This window comes from Polypterus senegalus, chromosome 3 (assembly GCF_016835505.1).
Source record: "Polypterus senegalus isolate Bchr_013 chromosome 3, ASM1683550v1, whole genome shotgun sequence".
NCBI lineage: Eukaryota > Metazoa > Chordata > Cladistia > Polypteriformes > Polypteridae > Polypterus > Polypterus senegalus.
Window position 1 is genome coordinate 294,301,912 of NC_053156.1, and position 24,591 is coordinate 294,326,502.

At 41.0% G+C, this 24,591-nt stretch overlaps 1 protein-coding gene across 1 annotated transcript in view; it reads right to left on the bottom strand.

Moving 5' to 3' along the window:
- Positions 1–24,591, bottom strand: part of LOC120526315 (chloride intracellular channel protein 5-like) — a 175,064-nt gene that overhangs the window by 101,628 nt on the left and 48,845 nt on the right. The gene's annotated exons all lie outside the window — the stretch shown is intronic.

Sequence of the window (24,591 nt, forward strand, 5' to 3'; positions counted from 1 at the left end):
TGGCGCAGTGGCAGCGCTGTTGCCTCGCAGTTAGGAGACCTGCGTGGGGTTTGCATGTTCTCCCCGTGTCTGCGTGGGTTTCCTCCCACAGTCCAAAGACGTGCAGGTTAGGTGCATTGGCGATCCTAAATTTCCCTTAGTATGTGCTTTTTGGGTGTGTGTGTGTGTGCACCCTGCGGTGGGCTGGCGCCCTGCCCGGGGTTTGTTTCTTGCCTTGCGCCCTGTGTTGGCTGGGATTGGCTCCAGCAGACCCCCGTGACCCTGTAGTTAGGATATAGCGGGTTGGATAATAGATGGATGGATGGATTCATGGCTTGATTGCAGCACAGTTTTAATCACCGCCGCCTCACAGCTTAAGCAACTGGTATGTGGATGTAAAGAGCATCGGCAGGTTAAATGACCAGAACTGGAGTAGAACTGGTCAGCGCCTGGAAAAGAACTCAAATAAGCGATCACTGTAAAATTAACCTGACAAATTTTATCTTTATTTCTGCAGGTAAAGTGAGCCACTCATGATTACAAAATAAATTAATAATGGGAGCTAAATTGGCATCTTCGTCCTAATACCTTAACTTCTCAGCCAGAATTCAGTTCACAGAAAATACATCCCAAGGACACCACAAGCATGGCATCATATATATATATATATATATATATATATATATATATATAGTGGGGCGCACGGTGGCGCAGTGGTGGCGCTGCTGCCTCGCAGTTAGGAGACCCGGGTTCGCTTCCCAGGTCCTCCCTGCGTGGAGTTTGCATGTTCTCCCCGTGTCTCGTGGGTTTCCTCCGGGCACTCCGGTTTCCTCCCACAATCCAAAGACATGCAGGTTAGGTGGATTGGCGACTCTAAATTGGCCTTGGTGTGTGCTTGGTGTTTGTGTGTGTCCTGCGGTGGGTTGGCACCCTGCCTGGGATTGGTTCCTGCCTTGTGCCCTGTGTTGGCTGGGATTGGCTCCAGCGGACCCCCGTGACCCTGTATTCGGATTCAGCGGGTTAGAAAATGGATGGATGGATGGATATATATATAGTGACCAGTAGGGGGTGATGCAGCACCCCCTAAACCCAGGCACAACCATACAGACACAAGTCCCTGATGCAAATGCAGGTTTATTAAACAAACACTTTACAAAGGCTCCCTTCTAGTAGTGGCATAAGCACAATACAATTCTCTTTCTTTCTTTCTTTCTTTCTTTCTTTCTTTCTTTCTTCTTTCTTCTAGCAAGCTTTTTCCATCCTTCATACCTGACTCCCAACTCACTTATAAGCAAGCAGCTTCGTTTACCTTGCACCTGGGGGTATTTCTGGTGCTAAGGCATAGCCTGTTTAAATGCACTTTTGGGTCAAACAGAAGCCCCACAAAGTGGGGATAACTAATCCCAGCAGCTCCTCCAGTAGCCCCCACGGAAACCAATGGGGCAAACCTACAGGACTACAAGTCCCAGCATGCATTGTGGGTGTGCGTGTGGGAAATTCTAGCCCAGGGATGGTGCCCCAGATATCAGGGGAGACACTGGTCTGAATTGATCATCTTCCCCTGTCCCTCCATTATAGTGGCCTCCCAGCCAGGTAAGGAATTTTTTGGTCCATCCCTGCTGGGACGCAGCATATTTACTCAGAGGTTGCAACCTCCTGGACAACCTACCTATTCATTTGGCTATTCAGTACTGTGGCCTCCCGGCCAGGTAATAAATCATGTACCATCCTGGTCGGGACATCAGCCTGTACCTGCCGTCCATCACTATATCACTATATTTATTTATTTATTTACTAGGGGGCTTTGCCCTCTGCTCGCTTCGCTCCCCAACCCAACCCCGGCCAAATCTATTAATTCTAGTGGATACGCCTGTTTATTAGGAAGAAACCTTCAATTTTATTCCCTGAAAGCAACACGAATTAGACGATCTACAAGTTTCCGACTTAAAATTTAAATCCAAACAATATATTCAATCTCTTTTCACTGTTCCATTATTTCACTGAGTAATAATTTCCGTTTGTTTGTGCTAATTTGATCTTTACTATCATTTTTTGAGACTTTTGAATTTTCGTACTTCCATTATCTGTAACCTGCTCTGCATGTGTATCGCGCCAACGTTTTTGAATTCTTTACAACGTTGTACTTTGGCATCTACTCTTTGTCTTCTATTTCCGTCCCAGGTATGGTTAAATCTCTTGGCACAAAGTCTCGTCTCGCAGGATGTGAAAGTATCTCTCTGAGAAAATCACATCTCGTCTCCTTCCAAGATTTTATTTATTTATTTATTCATACAAATGTATTCACATTCATATTAATATACTCTCATATACATATATAGTCATGCATGTGTACCACAGGACTACCTTCCAGGCTCATCCAAGGTATGTGGTAGCAGCCCAGCACAAGAGGGGGCACCTTCATTAATGGTTTGATATCCTTTTTCCCTCACAATGGCGAGAAGCCCCCCCATTGAGGGCAATGGAGCCTAAGAAGCCCTGCCCCTTCCAGTCCAAATAATATGCAAAGAGACGTCCCCGGAAGGTGGCTTCACATATGGGAACTGTGCATCTGACAGACTGGAGCACCTTCAAAGCCTGATGATTTTTTGTTTAATATGCCACTAGATGGCGATGGTGAGGCGATAGCCTACTGTCTTTATGTATGAGCGCCATCAAGTTTGGAGTGGCAAGAATCATTGGGGTACCAACCTGGTAATCCCTATTTAATTTATAGAAAAATTAAACCAAAGGATGCACAGCAAAAAATAAAGGACAGTAACTGCAAAATCAGCCAAAGCAGGGTTCTCTGCAGCGTTTGAGTTCTTGTGGTTCTTGTTCTGGAGGTCCTTTGTTTGTTTGTTTCAGTCCAGGTCACCACCTTCCAGGGTGCCATCTTTTTTTATGGTGTTCCAACTGGAATGGGCGAGGCTTACTCAGGGCATTACTGTCAGGGTTGCGAACCTTCATTGGGCATCATCTTGGGTCTGAGGGGGAACAGCACCCCATCTCAGCCCCACTTACCAAAACTATTTACATATCTATTTAAATCTGAGGACTTTAAAGGAGAAGCCAACGTAGAGGTGATGAAAAACGGCAAAAGAAATGACCTAACGCAAAGAAATGAAAACCGTAAACATCTAATAATGATAATATACACGCACTCACTACTGATTACCTGTTTCAATTCAGAGGAATACACTTTCCTCTAAAATTGTGCTTTGCAATGACCATCAAAAAAAGTGAAGTCACTAGAAACAGCAGGACTTGATCTAATGCAGGAATGTTTTACTCGTGGACAATTCTACATTGTGACGCGCGTGTGCATTGGAAGCAGCTCTAGGGCTCCGGTGATGGTAATAACCCACCAAACCAGGAGGTGGCGCTGTTTTGTAATGCTGTCTCTCTCTTCCTCCCTCCACAGACTGACAGCATTTCCACCACTGATGCCACTTCCGTTGTCCACCCTCCTGGACCCGCCCCTTCCTGACAGGATCATCTAAAACCTCAGACTCTGCCATTCTGAACCAGTTTTGTTCTGAACTTACATCTGAAAATGTCCTCTCAGTGCTGCTAACAACTGTGTTTTTTTGTTTCTTACAACAGGGTTTCCAGGTGGTGTCCTCAAACTCTTTTACTGTCGTCTGTGTTTTCATTACATGTTTAAGAGTAAACAGCTCCAGTGACCTAATAATTTTATTATTACTTACTAGCTGTGCTACACGACTAAGATGGGTTGAGATCTAAGCAATCAATACTGACCTCAGCAGTGCACCATGCAATGTGCCTACCTCTGTTATATGCCATTGGGATTCGTAAAAGCAGTGTCAACGTTAGCGATGTGCCATCTGTTGGAATGACAAATTCTATATGCCACTTGGTAGGGGATTCATAAAAGAAGTGTTAATGTCTGCGATGTGCCATCTGTTGGAATGGCAAACAATGCACATGTCTCTGTTATATGCCATTTGCTATTCTATTCATAAAAAGGAGTGTTCATGTCTGTGATGCGCCATCTGTTGGAATGACAAACACAATGCATATTTCTCAATTATATTCCATTTGCTATGGAATTCATAAAAGCAGTGTTAATGTCTGCGATGCGCCATCTGTTGGAATGACAAACACAATGTATATTTCTCAATTATATTCCATTTGCTATTCTATTCATAAAAGGAGTGTTAATGTCTGTGATGCGCCATCTGTTGGAATGACAAACACAATGCATATTTCTCAATTATATTCCATTTGCTATGGATTTCATAAAAGCAGTGTTAATGTTCATAAAAGGAGTGTTAATGCGCCATCTGTTGGAATGACAAACACAATGCATATTTCTCAATTATATTCCATTTGCTATGGAATTCATAAAAGCAGTGTTAATGTCTGTGATGCGCCATCTGTTGGAATGACAAACACAATGCCTATTTCTCTATTAAATGCATTTGGAAGGGGTTCATAAAAGCTGTGTTAATGTCTATGATGCGCCATCTGTTGGAATGACCAACACAATACACATGTCTCCGTTAAATGCCATTTGGTATGGAATCTGTAAAAGCAGTGTTAATGTTTGCGATATGCCATCTGTTGGAATTACAAATGCAATGCATTTTATTACTAAAAAAGTTTGCAATGTGCAATCTGTTGGAATGAGAGAGAAACATGAATTCTGAATGCATAGTATTCAGTGTTAAATGATAAACACAATGCATTTTATTACTAAAAGTTTGTGATGTGTCATCTGTTGGAATTAAAACTGCAATGCACATGTCCGTGTTATATGCCATTTTGGTATGGTATTTACAAAAGCAGTGTTAATGTCTGTGATGTGCTATTTGTTGGAATGACAAACACAATGTATGTTTCTCTGTTATGTGCCATTTGATAGGGGATTCACAAATGCAGTGTTAATGTTTGTGATGTACCATCTGTTGGAATGACAAATGCAATGCATTTTATTACTAAAAACGTTTTTAATGTGCAATCCATTAGAATGAGAGAAACATATCAATTCTGAATGCATAGTATTCAGTGTTAATGTTTGTAATTGGATTATATTCTGTAAGGAGGCATGGTGGCGCAGTGGTAGCGCTGCTGCCTCGCAGTTAGGAGACCCGGGTTCGTTTCCCAGGTCCTTCCTGCGTGGAGTTTGCATGTTCTCCGCGTGTCTGCGTGGGTTTCCTCCCACATTCCAAAGACATGCAGGTTAGGTGCATTGACGATTCTAAATTGTCCCTAGTGTGTGTGTGCGCCCTGTGTTGAGCTGGCGCCCTGCCTGGGGTTTGCTTCCTGCCTTGCATCCTGGGACTGGCTTCAGCAGACCCCCGTGACCATGTAGTTAGGATATAGCGGGATGGATGGATTATATTTTGTAAAGCATGTAGTACTGAAACTAATTGCATTTTCCATTCCAACAGATGGCACATTACAAATATTAGCAATCCTTTTACAAATCCTGTAATAAATGGCCTATGACAGTGACAGAGCCCCAGGCAGACACACACACACAGACACTTATCCTTTTATTAAGGTGGATTGTTTGACTGATGTGTTTTAAAGATATGGAAGAAGATGATCCCCTAATGGGAGCAGCCGAAGGAAGAAGAAGATTGGTCTGATGTCTTTTACCCAAGGCGGCTTACAACATTTGAGATACAATTGTTTGCACTGCTTTTGTGCTTCAAATTGGAGCCCAGGCAGGTAAAGTGACATGCCCGTGGTCACAGAGTGTCACTTGCAGGATTTGAAATGACAGCCTCGGGATTTGAAGTCCAAACCCTTATCCACTGCACCACAGTGCCTGCCAATAATATTAGCCCACAGGAAAAACAAAAAAATGGCAAATACTGTATAGAGAAAAGCACTTAGTTATTGACCTAGTACTTCGTTATACACCCCAGCATCATCATGGCTATGGCTGTAGGCGTCAGGTCCTTGTCTTGCTGAAAGGTGAACTGTCACCCCAGTTTGACGTGGCGTGAATTCTGGCACAGGTTTTCTTCAAGGTCCTCTCTTTCCTTCACTGCTTCCATCCTTCCAGCCACCCTGTCCTTTAACACAGTGACACGAGGCCAGGCAGGGACTGTCAGCCTCAGCTGTGCTGCACACGAGATGTTTGAAAACAAAACTTCACCCACAGCCTCACCCATAAAGCAGGCCCCAGGGCCATCTTAACGCATGGGCATGCTGGGAAGTTGCTTGGGGGGTCCCAAGTTAATCTATAGACATTGTGACTTGCTGAGTGGTGATGTAGGTAGGGGGCCCCAGTGCACTGCTTTGGCCGGGGGGCCTATACTGTAATGCTGTTAGGATGGCACTGCTTTGGCCGGGGGGCCTATACTGTAATGCTGTTAGGATGGCACTGACCACCACCAACCCACTTCACTGTTGGGATAGTATTAGGCGGGTGATGAGCAGTGCCTGCTTTTCACCAGACATGGCTGCTTGGAGTTCTGCCCAAAAAGTTCAGTTTTTATCTCATTAGACTGAAGAATCTCCTCATGCTCTCAGAGTCCTTTCAACTGTCACATACCCTTTCATCGAGCCACTCTACTATAAACATCTGACTGATGAAGTGTTGCTGAGGTGGTCCTCCTTCTGACAGTTCCTACCAACTCAGCAGAAGTGCTCTGAAGGTGACCACTGGGTTTTTGGTCACCACTCTCACCAAGGCCCTTCTTACCCAGTTACTTGGTTTGGCTGGAGGGCCAACTTTAGAAGTGTCCTGCTGTTTCCAGATTTCCATCCATTTCGTAATTCCACTGTGCTCCTGGGAACACTCAAAGCTGTTTAAATGGTGCAATCTCCTTGCCCTGATCTGTGCCTCACCACCAATTTATCAAAGCGGTCCACAGGGAGTTCTTTGGACATCATGGTTTGGTCTTTGTCCCGACATGCAGTGTGGCTTGTGTAGCCTTCTATACGCAGGTACACTTGGGCCTTTCTAAAGGATGTCCAGTCAATTCAGTTTGCCACATGGAGGCTCTCAGCACATCTCAAGGAGAATGAAAGCAAACAAGGAGGTACCTGAGCACAATCTGGGGTGCCACGGCAAAGGCTCTGAATATTTCAAGAGAATACTTCTATGAATGAGGCATTTCTGTTTTTGATTTTTAATAAATTTGCAAAACCTTTCTGAAACAACGTTACAAATTTGTCATTATGGATTACTGATTGTAGACTGATGGGAAAAATGGAAAATTTTAAACTAAATCGACAACATGATAAAGTATCTGGAAAGTGAAGACTCTCTGAATGCACTGTAGATAGATAGATAGATAGATAGATAGATAGATAGATAGATAGATAGATAGATAGATAGATAGATAGATAGATATGAAAGGCACTATAAGATAGATAGATAGATAGATAGATAGATAGATAGATAGATAGATAGATAGATAGATAGATAGATAGATAGATAGATAGATAGATAGGAAAGGTGCTATACACTGTGTGCACAATTATTAGGCAAGTGAGTATTTTGACCATATCATCATTTTTAATGCGTATATTCCAACTCCAAGCTGTATTAACTTGAATGCTTATTGGATTTAAGCACGTCAGGTGATGTGTATTTGTGTAATGAGGGAGGGTGTGGCCTAAGGAGATCAACACCCTATATCAAGGTGTGCAGAATTATTAGGCAGCTAGTTTTCCTCGGGCAAAATGGGCCAAAAAAGAGATTTAACTGACTCTGAAAAGTCAAAAATTGTAAAAAGTCTTTCAGAGGGATGCAGCACTTTTGGAATTGCTAAGATATTGGTGTGTGATCACAGAACCATCAAACATTTTGTTGCAAATAGTCAACAGGGTCGCAAGAAACGTGTTGAGAACAAAAGACGCAAATTAGCTGCCAAAGATTTGAGAAGAATCAAACGTGAAGCTACCAGGAACCCATTATCCTCCAGTACTTTCATATTCCAGAGCTGCAACCTACCTGGAGTGCCCAGAAGTACAAGGTGTTCAGTGCTCAAAGACATGGCCAAGGTAAGGAGGGCTGAAACCCAACCACCACTGAACAAGAAACATAAGTTGAAACGTCAAAACTGGGCCAAGAAATATCTGAAGACAGATTTTTTTCAAAGGTTTTATGGACCGATGAGATGAGAGTGACTCTTGATGGACCAGATGGATGGACCTGTGGATCAGTAATGGCACAGAGCTCCACTCCAACGTGGAGGTGGGGTACTGGTATGAGCTGGTATTTTTAAAGATGAGCTAGTTGGACCTTTTGCATTGAAGATGAACTCAAAATCAACTCCCAAACCTACTGCCAGTTTTTCAAGACACTTTCTTCAAACAGTGATACAGGAAAAGACCATGATTTTTATGCAGGCCAATGCTCCATCACTTGCATCGAAGTTCTCACTGCGTGGCCAGCCAGTAAAGGCCTTAAAGATGAAGGAATAATGACATGGCCCCTTCCTCATCTGACCTAAACCCTATCGAGAACTTGTGGGCACTTCTTAAACGCTAGATTTACGGGGAGAAAAACAATACACCTCTCTGAAGAGTGTCTGGGAGGCTGTAGTCACTGCTCCACAAAAAGCTGATCGTCAACAGATCAAGAAACTGACAGACTCCATGAATGGAAAGGCTTATGACTGTTATTGGAAAGAAGGGTGGCTATATTGGTCATTGATTGATTGATTGATAGATTTTTTGAAATGTCAGAGATGTTTATTTGTAAATTTTGAGGTGTTTGTTTATTATTCTCACTATAACAGATGAAAATAAACAAGTGAGATGGGAAAATTTTCATTTTTCCTTTAGTTGCATAATAAATCTGCACACTAATAGTTGCCTAATAATTGTGCGCACATATGTATTCCCCTGATGATGTTCACACTCACATTTCCGTTGTGAAACATTCAGGTTTCAGGTTTATTAACATTTTGGATTGACTGATAGCACTGTGTTTGTTCCATATTAAAATTAATCCTCAAAAATACAACTTGCCTAATAATTGTGCACACAGTGTATAATAGATAAACAGATAGATATGAAAGGCACTATATAATAGATAGATAGATAGATAGATAGATAGATAGATAGATAGATAGATAGATAGATAGATAGATAGAAAGGCACTATATAGATAGATAGATAGATAGATAGATAGATAGATAGATAGATAGATAGATAGATAGATAGATGTGAAAGGCACTATATAATAGATAGACAGATAGATATGAAAGGCATTATATAATTGATAGATAGATAGATAGATAGATAGATAGATAGATAGATAGATAGATAGATAGAGTGAAAGGCACTATATAATAGAGAGACTGAGAAAGAGATTTTAAAGGCACTATAAAACACTAATATAAAGAAAGCCAATATTTTAAACAACTTGTTGCATTTTTTAATTAGCATGAATCAATAACTGCTTTTTTAATAAGATGGCCTTAGGTCCTGGCACTCCAAACAGTGAGCGACTGCCTGTCATTGTGTCCCTCTGCCTTTCAGCCTCACTGCATATTGACAATTGAAGGCCAGGTGAGCCGCCTTGTTTGTTTCCGCAGTCACAGCCATGGCTGAGAAGAGAAAAGACAAACGGAAAGAGCACCTCTGTACTCCTTGAAAGTTTCATCCAATAATAAGGCGAGGTTGGGCTCCAAGAATCAGGTCAGGTGTCCATGGTAACACAAGGCCAGGCAGTGACTGTCAGCCTCAGCTGTGGTGCGTGTTTTTCACAGCGAGATGTTTGAAAACAAAACTTTTGCGAGATTTCCCAGGGGGTTCTGTGCAGCACTTTGCTTTGGGAAGCTTTCCTTCATTAAATTAGCAGAGCAAGCAAGGTGTCTATGTCATGGTTTCCTGTCCTAGCACACATGCCCACATCAGTGTAAATGAAAGGTGGTTTTGAGATGCCAGGCATGCAGTTATTTCTAAAGCAGGTAGATAGAAAGTGCAACAAAGGAAAATCAATCAAGACAGTTGAAATGAACATGCTGCATGAGAAATACATAAGATTTTGAAGTAAAAGCAACTCGTCTTCATACAGTTCACTGTATATTTTCCATCCACTTGCCCATTTTCAAATTCATTTAATCTTATCCAAGATCATAAGGGACCATCTCTGAAGGAGGCACTAGTCTGTCACAGGACATGCTCACTTACACTCCTGTGGTGGTGGAGTACCTGACACATACAGTATCTTTGGGATTTGAAAATAACAGCAGAATAACTAGACAAAAAAAAAAAAAACAAACACAGGGAGAACAAGCAAACCCTACATAGACAGTGACCATGTCAGGATAGATCTATCTATCTATCTATCTATCTATTATATAGTGTCTTTCATATCTATCTATCTATCTATCTATCTATCTATCATATAGTGTCTTTCATATCTATTTATCTATTATATATAGTGCCTTTCACATCTATCTATCTATTTATCTATCTATCTATCATATAGTGTCTTTCATATCTATCTATCTATCTATTTATCTATCTATCTATCATATAGTGTCTTTCATATCTATCTATCTATCTATCATATAGTGCCTTTCATATCTATCTATCTATCTATCTATCTATCTAGTGCAATTTAGCTCAAATGGATCAGGATTTAGGAGTTGACGTTGATCAATTAAACTCTACTTGTAAAGAACTTTCAGATGTCCATCAAGTTATATAAAACTTTTTTGTCTCAGGCTGCCTGGGTGATTTTGTCTGCGTTACGATGTTTTTTTCCATAAGCTGGCAAATGCTGGTGAGTTGGGTATTTCGAGTAATTACATGAGGTGCCCATGTCCATGGAACTGCACACAAATCCTCTTTCTCCGTGTTGTTTCTCCCACATTGGAGCGATGCGATTGTCCCATTCAGCTGAGATGACCCTGCGGTGTGTGCTGGCGACTCTCAGCCACTGCCCTTACACCATCATCTTTGTTAAAGGGCATCAAGGGCCTACATGTTAAGCTGCTGATACAGTTTCCCAGGAGAAAGGTTAAACAAAAAGGCCTTCTTAGTCACTGAGGTGTGACAAACACTTCGTTTAATCAGCCTGATAAGCTGCCATGTAAGAAGTACACGAAGAGGGCAACAAAAAAAAATGAGCCCAGCAGTAAGCCTTTGAAATATCACGCCGATTAATAACGTGTTTACAGCAGGCGGCCAGCCACCGGCTAACATGGAAAGACACAAACAGTCAAAGACGCCACCTAATTTATGGGGTCAGTGCAAATGCTGGCAGCACACGGATGAAATGCCAAGCCTGTGCAATGCCACCTTACAAACTCCACAAGGGTCTTCTTGTCAGGATACTTTAATTTTGATTATCTGCACCGAACCTGGGCAGGGTGGGGTGGACATCCAAACATGCAAAAAAAAATATACATTGCTAAGGCGGAGGAGACCATCAGATAAGAAGGAGGGACTGGCACAATGGGGTGGACAAAGTGAGCACTGGGAGGGCTGGGAGAACAGCAGATAAGAAAAGGCCAGGAGACATCGGATGTTAGGTGTTTACTAATAAGGAAGAGGCGGGTTACAGTAAAGCACATGGAGGACAGCAGTTTGTTAATCCATCATATGACACCATCCCAAACCACCATTAAAAACAGCAGAATAAAACAGAAAACAGCACAAAAAGCAGCAGAAGACAACTATAAAAAATATCAAATGAGACTATCTATCTATCTATTATATAGTGCCATTCATATCTATCTATCTATCTATCTATCTATCTATCTATCTATCTATCTATCTATCTATCTATCTATTATATAGTGGCTTATCTATCTATCTATCTATCTATCTATCTATTATATAGTGCCTTTCACATCTATCTATCTATCTATTTATTATATAGTGCCTTTCACATCTATCTATCTATCTATCATATAGAACCCTTCACATCTATCTATCTATCTAAAAAATAAAAAATACAAATTATTTAAAGTTCCAATACGGAACCCAGAAAAGTGTAGTCAAAAACAGACCAGAGGTTCAAAAATTATAAAACACAGTCCCAAAACGGAATCCAAAGACGTTGTTGAAAAAGCAGAGCATGGGGTCCAAATATGAGAAAAGGAAGAAGCAGCAGCACAAGGTACAATAATCACAAGGGACTCTGTACTCCTTAGTGCATTCAAAATGAACCACCAGGAGTTATAGAAGGCCCCTCCCTTCAATAGGCGTTCCTGGTGGTGATTGGCAGATGGTCACGCCCCTTGGGGAACCACCCACAAAACACAAGGGACATAACTCAGGCCTAATCCACGTACACATAAAAACAAAGAAAAACGTACCTAATAAATAAAAGAAACATCAATACAAATAAATGGCATACAATTAGACACAAAAGACCAGAAATGTGACTTCGAACCCCAACCAGGGAGAAATGCTGGCTGAAACATAACAGACACCTACACTAATCATTCCAGGTGGAGTTTACGCAAATTTTTCTCAAAAAAATGCAGGTTGTTGGCTTTGTGTTCAAGTGCTCCTAAGTTAGGCTTCAGCCCCCTGATAGCTTTAAACGGTAAGTCCGGTATTTTTCATGTAGAAGTTATTTCTTTACAATCATTGCACATAATAATTTACACATAAAATTGTGTTCTTATGGTGATACAAAAAAAAAGGGGGTATTTTCTTGTAATTATGACTTAGTATCTCAAAATAAGAATATAATTATGAGATAAGATCTTTCAATTATGAGATTTCATATTCATTTATAATTATGAGGTCATATCTCATAATTTATGAGATCCTTATGTCATAATTATAAGTTAGTCATAATTATTAGATCCTTATCCCAAAATTATGAAATAGCCATAATTACGAGATCTTTATGTCAAAATTAAGGGATACTAAGTTGTAATTATGAGATTCTTATCTCCTAATTATGAGATACTAAGTCATAATTATGAAGTCTTATCTCATAGTTATGAGATCTTTATCTCATATTTTTAAGACTTTAACTCAAAATTATGAGATCCCTGTCTCATAAGTAAAAGACCTTATCTAATAATTAAGAGAGACTAAGTTATAATTATGAGATCCTTATTTCCTAATTAAGAGCTCTTGTCTTATAATTACAAGGTATTAAGTATAATTACAAGATCCTTATATCATAATTACAAGATCCAGCCATCCATCCATTATCCAACCCACTATATCCTAATTACAGGGTTACGTGGTAATTACAAGATGCTAAGTCATAATTACAAGATCCTTATTTCCTAATTAAGAGATCTTATCTTGTAATTACAAGATACTAAGTATATTTGAAGGATCCTTATTTTGTAATTTCGAGATACTAAGTCATAATTATGAGATCCTTATCTTATCAACTATCCCAATGCATGTCAAGTCATCTACAAAGAGAGATATTCAAACAACTGTCAACTTGTCCAGGCCACGTCACCCCAGCAAGTTCAGTCCAACAGCAGAATGCAGGATGCTGTAACAAGTCTCCAAGAAGCCCAAAATTTCATCAGAGGACTTCCAGATAGCTGTTTCCACTGTAGATGTCAAAGTGTGTGAGTCTACCATTAGAAAGAGGCAGCACAAGTTAGGTCTACATGGGAGGTGTGCTAGGAGGAAACTTTACTGTCCAGAAAGAACATTTGAGCCTGACTAACGTTTGCCCAGGAACACTTAAACAAAGACCAGGAATTCTGGAATGATCTTCTTTGGAAATGCAAAGCAAAGATGGAGCTATCTGAACAAGTTTGGTGAAAACCAAATACAGCATTTGACCAGAAGACCCTGACAACAACTGTAATGCATGGTGGTGGAACTGTTCTGGTTTGGGGCCTGATCAACTCACCATCACAGGGTCCACTATGAATTCTTTGTTGTACCACAGTGTGCCTGAGGCTGATGTGAGACCACCTGTTAAAAGACTGAAAACTCAACCAAACTGGGGCCTTGCAACATGACAATGACCATAAACATACCAATAAGTCTACAGTGCTACAGTCAAGGGACGCTTACTTTTTCTGTGGGCAGAATAACATATCTGTTATATTCTTCACTGCAAAAGTCAAATATGTATTTCTGTTTTCAATTATGTCACCATTATGTAAAGATACTGTTTAAATCAGGGATGTCCAGCTCTGATTCTGGAGGGGTACCACGGGCTTGCAGGTTTTCAGTCTAAACCATTTTCTAAATTAATGACCAATTTTTTCATACAAATATACTCACAACTTTTTAGTTTTTACTTGCTTTTTTCTTTTTATGTTTATACAGCTTATCTGCAGCACAAGGTACAATAATCACAAGGGACTCTGTACTCCTTAGTGCATTCAAAATGAACCACCAGGAGTTATAGAAGGCCCCTCCCTTCAATAGGCGTTCCTGGTGGTGATGGGCAGATGGTCACGCCCCGTGGGTTTCCTCCCAAAGACATGCAGGTTAGGTGCACTGGCTGAAACATAACAGACACCTACACTAATCATTCCAGGTGGAGTTTACGCAAATTTTTCTCAAAAAAATGCAGGTTGTTGGCTTTGTGTTCAAGTGCTCCTAAGTTAGGCTTCAGCCCCCTGATAGCTTTAAACGGTAAGTCCGGTATTTTTCATGTAGAAGTTATTTCTTTACAATCATTGCACATAATAATTTACACATAAAAGTGTGTTCTTATGGTGATACAAAAAAGGGGGTATTTTCTTGTAATTATGACTTAGTATCTCAAAATAAGAATATAATTATGAGATAAGATCTTTCAATTATGAGATTTCATATTCATTTATAATTATGAGGTCATATCTCATAATTTATGAGATCCTTATGTCATAATTATAAGTCAGTCATAATTATTAGATCCTTATCCCAAAATTATGAAATAGCCATAATTACGAGATCTTTATGTCAAAATTAAGGGATACTAAGTTGTAATCATGAGATTCTTATCTCCTAATTATGAGATACTAAGTCATAATTATGAAGTCTTATCTCATAGTTAGTGAGATCTTTATCTCATATTTTTAAGACTTTAACTCAAAATTATGAGATCCCTGTCTCATAAGTAAAAGACCTTATCTAATAATTAAGAGATGAGATCCTTATTTCCTAGTTAAGAGATCTTTTCTTGTAAGTACAAGATACTAAGTATAATTGACGGATCCTTATTTTGTAATTCTAAATTGTCCCTAGTGTGTGTGGTGTGTCAACTATCCCTGCGGTGGCTGGTTTCCTGCCGGGTTTGTTCCTGCAACTGCGTCCTGTGCCAGCTGGGATTGGCTCCAGCAGACCCCAGTGACCCTGTGTTAGGATATAGCGGGTTGGACACTGACTGACTGACTTTCATATCTATCTATCTATTATATAGTGACTTTCATATCTATCTATCTATCTATCTATCTATTATATAGTGCCCTTCATATCTATCTATCTATCTATCTATCTATTATATAGTGCCTTTCATATATCTATCTATCTATCTATTATATAGTGCCTTTCATATCTATCTATCTATCTATTATATAGTGCCTTTCATATCTATCTATCTATCTATCTATCTATCTATCTATCTATCTATCTATCTATCTATCTATCATGTAGTGCCTTTCTATCTATCTATCTATTATATAGTGCCTTTCATATCTATCTATCTATCATATAGTGCCTTTCATATCTAGGGATGGCATGGTGGCGCAGTGGTAGCGCTGTTACCTCACAGTAAGGAGACCTGAGTTTGCTTCCCAGGTCCTCCCTGCGTGGAGTCTGCATGTTCTCCCTGTGTGGGTTTCCTCCCACAGTCCAAAGACATGCAGGTTAGGTGCACTGGCGATCCTAAATTGTCCCTAGTGTGTGCTTGGTGTGTGGGTGTGCCCTGCGGTAGACTAGCACCCTGCCTGGGATTTGTTCCTGCCTTGCGCTCTGTGCTGGCTGGGATTGGCTCCAGCAGACCCCCGTGACCCTGTGTTAGGATTTAGCGGGCTGGACACTGACTGACTGACTTTCATTCTATTATCTATCTATCTGTCTATCATATAGTGCCTTTCACATCAATCTATCTATCCATTATATAGTATCTATCTATCTATCTATCTATCTATCTATCTATCTATATCTATCTATCAAATAGTGCCTTTCACATCTATCTATCTATCTATCTATCCATTATATAGTATCTATCAATCTATCTATTATATAGTGCCTTTCATATCTAGGGATGGCATGGTGGCACAGTGGTAGCGCTGCTGCCTCACAGTAAGGAGACCTGAGTTCGCTTCCCAGGTCCTCCCTGCGTGGAGTTTGCATGTTCTCCCCGTGTCTGTGTGGGTTTTCTCGGGTGCTCTGGTGTCCTCCCACAGTCCAAAGACGTGCAGGTTAGGTGCATTGGCGCTCCTAAATTGTCCCTAGTATGTGCTTGATGTGTGGGTGTGCCCTGTGGTTGACTGGTGCCCTGCCTGGGATTTGTTCCTGCCTTGCGCTCTGTGCTGGCTGGGATTGGCTCCAGCAGACCCTTGTGACCCTGTGTTAGGATATAGCAGGTTGGACAATGACTGACTGACAAGGTATTTTATTTTTATTCCACTTCAACAATTGTGACTCTGATGTTAAGTCCGTTAACATAAAAAATCCAAAGGAAAATCCATTTTAATTCCAGATTGCAAAGCGACTAATCAGGACAAACACAGAGGAGGATGAATATATTTGTAAATGAAGGCCGAGCTGCTCGGCCCCTTACATCCACTGGTGTCCTCCAGCCTGTCCCGTAGGACCCCCGACATGCACCCCTGTGGCTACTGTTTGTAGAATGGCAGGACCTCGCTATTCTCCAACACAGAGAGGTGAGCAGAAGCCTGCCAAGTGTGGCCGGGTGTCACTTTCACTGCACGCCGTGTTAGTAAATGGCTCTTCACGTTTATATACACAGTCTATTTTTAGGCCAGTCAGTGACCCTCTCCCTGGCCAATCAGAGATCAGGACACAGGGACTTTGGCCATGCGAGATACTGCGAGAGCCAACTCCCTGCCAATAGGCGGGCGCTCTTTTCACACGTTCAAGCAGCTGGAAAGTTCCGTAATTTTTAAAGTCTTTCTATAGTTTAAAGCAGCACAAAGGTGGGACTGCAACAGCAGCAAACTGGTTTGTCAGTGAGCAGCCAGTATGACGCAGGAAGGTGAGCAGATTGGGAGTCTGCTCTTGAAATTCTGTAATTTGCTTTGCAAGTACGTTGACCATGAAAGGCTTGATGGAAAATAAAGGATGCTGGGTCGGTGGAGGATCACGGCTCAACAGGATTAACGGAGGGCCATGCACCGCCACCCAAAACAGCGCTCCCTGCTGGTGAAGCCAAGTCATTACTGACTGGGCATTCAGCATTACTTTTTATTTCTCTTGCACCGAAAACGCCCCTAGCTTACCCTCAGAAATATAAGATCAGCATACAAACGAATGATATTTATTGCCAAGAGCTGCTTCAGCCATTCATGAGCAAGATGGCACATCATTAGCCAGGGCCTGCTTCAGGCACGGCTCGGTTTCTTGCTGCTGTTACCCCTGCGCTGATCTTGTAACCAATTCCTAATTGATGGAGGCCACCCCGGAGGCGCCTGTTTCTCCTTCTGGATCGAGGATCAGCTCGGCTCAATTAAAATGTCCTACAGACGATGACCCACATTACATCATGCATTTCTCCTGCTGTGTTTAAAAAGTTCAGTGGAAGTGAGGTTCAGCAACTTTTGTATAGCGCCTTTCTAAAATGAATTTCATCTACACGTATAGAACTAAAATTCAAGAGTTTACATGCAGTGCCTTCACGTAGTGTTCAGAGCCCTTCCCTTTTCACTCACTTTGCTATGGTGCTGCCTACTGCTAAAATCACTTGAATTCCTTTTTTCCCTCATCAAGCAACAAACAGAATGACAAAGTGAGAATAGGACCCTAGAAAAAAAGTGGAGCGAGCAACATGAACATACTGGGACATCCACTAAGGAACGACTGAAAATACAGAAATGAAGGATTCAATTTAATGGGGTGGGCAGTGGAGGTGGGGGCTTTGAAACATCACACAGCTAAGAGAATTCTGGATGGAGACGTGGGAAGAACTTTCACCAGCCAATGTTAGAGAACGCTAAACAGTTAAAGGAGACGCCGACTGGAGGGGGCAACACCAGGGGGCTATTGGACACGAATGGGGACTTACTTTTTCCAAAGGTGGAAATGGCATATCTTGTCATTTTTTTTGTTGAAAAAATTATTGCAAAAAGCCAAATTTTCATTGTTGTTTCTTTCAATTACATGACCTTAGTCTAAAGATACTGTTTAAATGACGGCCAAATCTTGAAATGTCTACATATGTTATGTATATGTTTCATGGGGTGGACTTACTTTTTCACATCATAGATAGATAGATAGATAGATAGAAATGAAAGGAACTATATAATAGATAGATAGATAGATAGATAGATAGATAGATAGATAGAAATGAAAGCCACTATATAATAGATAGATAGATAAAAATGAAAGGCACTATATAATAGATAGATAGAAATAAAAGGCACTATATAATAGATAGATAGATAAAAATGAAAGGCACTATATAATAGATAGATAGATAGAAGTGAAAGACACTATATAATAGATAGATAAAAATGACTAGGCACTATATAATAGATAGATAGATAGAAATAAAAGGCACTATATAATAGGTGACCCAGCCGGGACGCCTAGGAAGACCGGAGGAGGTCTTACACCTTCTCCAGACCATGTGGGATCGACCGCCCTAGTTCCTTGTGGGCCACAGGTACAGAGATTTGAAGCTCCTCCCTGTAGGGGCCCGTGGTCACTGCCAAGGGGTGCCCCCATGCCTTTGATGACCTGGACCTCAGCACTTCACCACACCCAGAAGTGCGGGGGGAAGAAGAGAGGGGACACCCGGGGATACAGCCGGCACTTCCACCACACGGGGGCGTGTCTCTGGAAGATTTCCAGAACCCACCTGAAGCACATCCGGGTGCTATAAAAGAGGTCTGCCTCCCTTCAGTCAATGGCGAGAGTCGGGAGTGGAGTGGACTGAGCTGGAGAGGAGAGAAGGAGGAGGTCTGAAGCAAGGCATTGTTGTGGCCAGGACTTTGTGGACTTGTGGGGTTTGTGGTGCACTTGTGACTGTAAATAAACGTGTGGTGGATAAAATGAACGTGTCAGCCTGTCTGTGTCCGGGCCAGTCTCCACAATAGATAGATAGATAGATAGTAATGAAAGGCACTATATAATAGATAGATAGATAGATAGATAGATAGATAGATAGATAGATAGATAGGTGAAAGGCACTATATAATAGATAGATAGATAGATAGATAGATAGATAGATAGATAGATAGATAGATAGATAGATATGAAAGGCACTATATAATAGATAGATAGATAGATAGATATGAAAGGCACTATATAATAGATAGATAGATAGATAGATAGATAGATAGATAGATAGATAGATAGATGTGAAAGGCACTATATAATAGATAGATAGATAGATAGATAGATAGATAGATAGATGATAGATAGATAGATTATATAATAGATAGATAGATAGATAGATAGATAGATAGATAGATATAGATAGATAGATAGAAAGCGAGTCTTACAAAGTTAATTTTACATATTTATATTTACAGCAACTACCATTTCAGTGTGGACATTTGTTTGGGTGAAAATATTTATGTCATCAGTTTTTCAATCTTAAGTGTACTGTATATATTGTCACAAAGTGCACTGTCATTTTTTTTTAGAACTAATCCTTTAGTCAGTAATTTTGCTTAACAGGATTATCTGTACATATGTGATAACATTACTTGATTAGATTAGAGAGCTTTACTGTCACATAAGAGCACAGTGAAATTCTTGTAACACAGTTGTGGTGACCTTCCTTCCTTCCTTCCTTCTTCTTCTTTCTTCTTCTTCGTCAATGTGTGTGATTGACCTTCTCCACACAGCTCGGTCCTGCACCCTCTCTCCAGTCACGAGTTTTTCCTTCAGATCTTCTTTTAATTTGTCCATCCACCTCCACTTTGGCCTCCCTCATTTTCCTTTCCTCTATACTTCTATTCCCATCACTCTTGTGCCCACATCTTCATTGTCCTTTCTGAGTTATCTCTTCCACTTATTGTTGTACCGCTGATTGTCTCATTTTATAATTCTGCCCCCTTTTGTAATTCATAAGAATGTAAGAAATGTGAACAGAATTCTCCTGGACCAACTGCTGCTTTTCCAAAAAGGTGCAATTAAAAACTAGCATTGCAAATTAAAGCCGTGCACACAGCACACCGAGCGTTCAGACTGAGAATAGAACTGGCAGAGAGCCACCCACCATAAGACGGCAATCAGGAGAGGTGAAAGGTCAAGAATTGGTCAAGTAAGTGACCTGTGTCCAGATGACGCACCACCCAGGGAGATTCTTCTCATGATCTCTTTGGGGCTTCAGTGATAGAACACAGCAGGTGAGCAATGCCAAGCGGGATGGGCATCTTGTTGGGTAGCTGGACTGGGAGACTTTTGTTCTTTTAAACGTTCATCTTGCCTTCCATGGTTATTCTGATGTGCGTAATCAGATGCCTTCACTGTTTACACCAGTTGTTACGTTGCGGCATTCTGTTAACACCACTTAGATTCATTTTTTTCCTTCTTCAAGTAACACTCAGTACCCCAGAATGACAAAGCAAACATACAACTTTAGAAATGTTTGCAAGTTTATCTATTATAAAAAAAAAAAAAACTTGTGACAAGGCGAGACTTTTTTCCCGGGGACGAGACGTGATCTCCTGAAGAGAGACAGAGAGACACTTTCGCTTCCCGCGAGACGGACAAGTCACGTCATACTTACAACCCTCAGACACAAGTCTCGTGATACGCAAGCAGAGCAGGTTAGAGATAATGGAAGTAGGGAAATTTGAAAGTCTCAAATAAATGATAGTAAAGATCGCATTAGCGCAAGCAAACGGAACATATTACTCGGGAAATAACGGAACTGCAAAAAGAGATCAAATATTCAGGCGATGTACGGGCTTTTAAACGTTCGCAGCTCTGCAAGAAAAGCAGATCACGTGGCACGGCAGCAGCAGCAAGCCGACAGCTTCTCGAGCAAAGAGGAGGTGAACTAAACACAACTGTTACTTGTTTCCCAATGCGTATCTAAACGTCGAAGCTAATCGTCTCTTCTTTATTACGTTTTTTTAAGCCAAATTTAGAACGGAACATATGCAAGGTCTCATTGATTACGTTCAAAATTCAAATATTAATAATTCAAACAAATTCAAAATAGGTAAAGCAGTAATACAGGTAAAATTCAGTTACAACGAATATCTTTACAACAAAGTATTTTTATGGTCCCAGCAGTTTCCTCATATAACACGAGTCTATAGAAACCTCGTTACTACGAAGTACATTCAGCAGATACTTTCATTACAGCGAAGTGATCTTAAAATGCCTGAATGAATCATCCGCAGAGCAGTTAGTTCTGTGGTCGCAGCTCAGTCGTGCGCAACGATCCCCAGGTTTTTAGTGATACCTTTTGCTTATCGCTTGTCGACATTTGAAAAACATCCATTGGAACTGAACTCATTGTCACCCTCCTATAGAAATGGCAGACACAAAAAAAAGATAACAGTTCATATTAGAAAAAAAAAAACAAAACTTTACATTTTTGCAGCTCTCGATTGCGGCAAAAAGAAAAAAGACGTTGCCAGTGATTTTGAAATTTCGCCATTGACGCTGTCAACTTTCTTGAAAGACTGAACAAAAAAAGAAGAAAAATCCATCCATTATCCAACCTGCTTTATCCTAACTACAGGGTCACGGGGGTCTGCTGGAGCCAATCCCTGCCAACACAGGGCACAAGGTAGGAAACAAACCCCGGGCAGGGCGCCAACCCACCGCCAGCCCATCCACACACACCAAGCACACACTAGGGACAATTTGGAATCTATAGTCCACCTAACCTGCATGTCTTTGGACTGTGGGAGGAAACCCAGAGGAAACTCCACACAGGGAGGACCTGGGAAGTGAATCCGAGTCTCTTAACTGCGAGGCAGCAGCGCTACCCACTGCGCCACCGTGCCGCCCTCATCAAAATCTCGAAATCAAATTTTTGGACGATTACAATACTTTCCCGATGAGAAAGTGAATCGGACTCAGGGAGGTGTAAAACATCGAGATTCATTAAAATCTCGAAATCAAATTTTTGGATGATTACAATACTTTCCCTACGATAAAGCAAATTGAACTCAGGGAGGTCTAAAACATCGAGATTCATCAAAATCTCGAAATCAGATTTTTGGACCATTACAATACTGTCCCAAAACTTTGTATACAAGAAACTAAAAAGTGACCCCCCAAGTGACGGTACTACCACCGTGCCTCACCAAATGAATGCTACTGCTCAGGTGATGAGTAGTGCCTGCCCTCCTCCAGATGTGACACTAATCTTGGATTCATCAAGCCAGAGTATTTTTGTGTCTCACAGTCTGAGGGTCCTTTAGGTGCCTTCTTGCAAATTCCATGTGGGGTTTCATGTGTCATCTGGCCACTCTGCCATTGGGGTCAAGATCAGAGTTTCACAGTGGTGGTTGTCCTTCTTTAAGCTTCTCCCATCGCCTCATAGTTTCTCTGGAGCTCAGCCCAAGTGACCATCACCTCTCCTATGAAGGCTCTTCTCCTCCGATTGCCTATTTTGGTTTGATGGCCAGTGTCTTGAAGAGTCTTGGTTGTTCCAAGCTTCTTCCATTTAAGAATGATGGAGGCCACTGTGCTCTTTGGAACCTTCAATGCTGCAGACATTTTTGTTTAGCCTCACTCCGATCTGCGCTTTGACACAATCCTGTCTCGAAGTGAAGCAGGCCATTCATTTGACCTCATGGCTTGGTTTTTGCTCAGCTGTGGGACCTTCTGTAGACAGCTGTATGTGTCTTTCCTGGTCATGGCCAGACCACAGGTGGACTCCAAACAAGGTGTAGAAACATCTCAACAATGGTCACTAGAATAAGATACACCTGAGGTAAACTTCAAGTGTCATACTTGTGTGAATGGAATATGTCAATTTTACTTTTATTAAATTTGCAAAAACCCTGCTTTTGCTTTATCATTTTGGGGTATTGAGGGTCCATGCAAGATCAGTTAAATTTCCACCACTCATCAAAAAGGAATCAATCACTGGATACCCACATACTGTACTTTGATGCCAACTGACTTGTTTTTTTTTATATATTTTTGATATATTCCTGACAATGGACTGTCTGTGGTGCAGAGCGCAGTCTGTGTGTGAGCAACACAAGGAACAGGCCTGTCTGCTTTACTCTTCACTCTGCACACCTCAGACTACAAATACAACAGCAGGTCGGGTCACTTTCAGAAATTCTCAGATGATTCTGCACTTATGGGGTGTAATGATAAAGGGGGATGAGACAAAGGACAGGGGAGTCAGGGGGAGAACTTTGAGAACCGTCTGCAACTTAACATCAGCAAAACCAAAGGAACTGCTTACTGACTTTCACAGAACCAAAGAGCTTCTATGTCTGGTCATTATTCAGGGAGAGGAAGTACAGGTGGTCCACTCCTACAAGTACATGGGGGTCCACATTCAGGTGGATGCTGCACATTAATGTTGGTTGAAGAGGCTTCCCGTTCACTATGTAAAGCACTCTGAGGAGTGAGAAAAGCAATACAGTATATAAATATAAAGAATTATCATCTCTCTATTATAAAAAAAAAGCTTGTGATGAGACGTGATCTTTTGAAGAGAGACAGAGAGACACTTTCACGTCCCGCGAGACAGACAAGTCACATCATACTTACAACCTTTGGAAGCGGGTCCTGTGATACACATGAAGAGCAGGTTAGAGATAATGGAAGTAGGAAAATTCAAAAGTCTCAAAAAACTGAGAGTAAAGCACACATTAGTGCAAACAAATGAAAAATATTACTTGGTGAAATAACGAAACAGCGGAAAGAGATCAATAGTGTTTGAGGATGTCCGGGGGACAAGAGAGACAATGCAGTGACACAAAAGGACAGCTGCTGTACAGGCTTTTAAACGTTCAAATCCTAGCAGCTGATTGAGCAAAGAGGAGTTATAAAAACAACAGTTTTTTGTTTCCCATTGTATCACCGTTAATGAGGGGTTTCGGAGGAGCGACCGCGTCTCGTTGGGGTGTGTTCAGCCCCCTCTGGGTAAAGGTGTGGGTTAGCGAAGCGAGCAGAGGGCAAAGCCCCCAAGTTATTTATTATTATTAAATTAGTCATATAAAGAATACTGTCCAATATTCTATCTATGGACATGTTGCTACAATGTTTGGATATGCAAAATACCACATCATGTGATGCTATTGCCAGATCTGACATCCAACTACTGGGAACACGGCATTAAAACTGACAAAATGGACACTATAGATAGATAGATAGATATGAAAGGCACTATATAATAGATAGATAGATAGATAGATATGAAAGGCACTATATGATAGATAGATAGATAGATAGATAGATAGATAGATAGATAGATATGAAAAGCACTATATGATAGATAAATAGATAGATATGAAAGGCACTATATAATGATAAATAGATAGATAGATAGATAGATAGATAGATAGATAGATAGATAGAAAGATATATGATAGATAGATAGATAGATAGATAGATAGATAG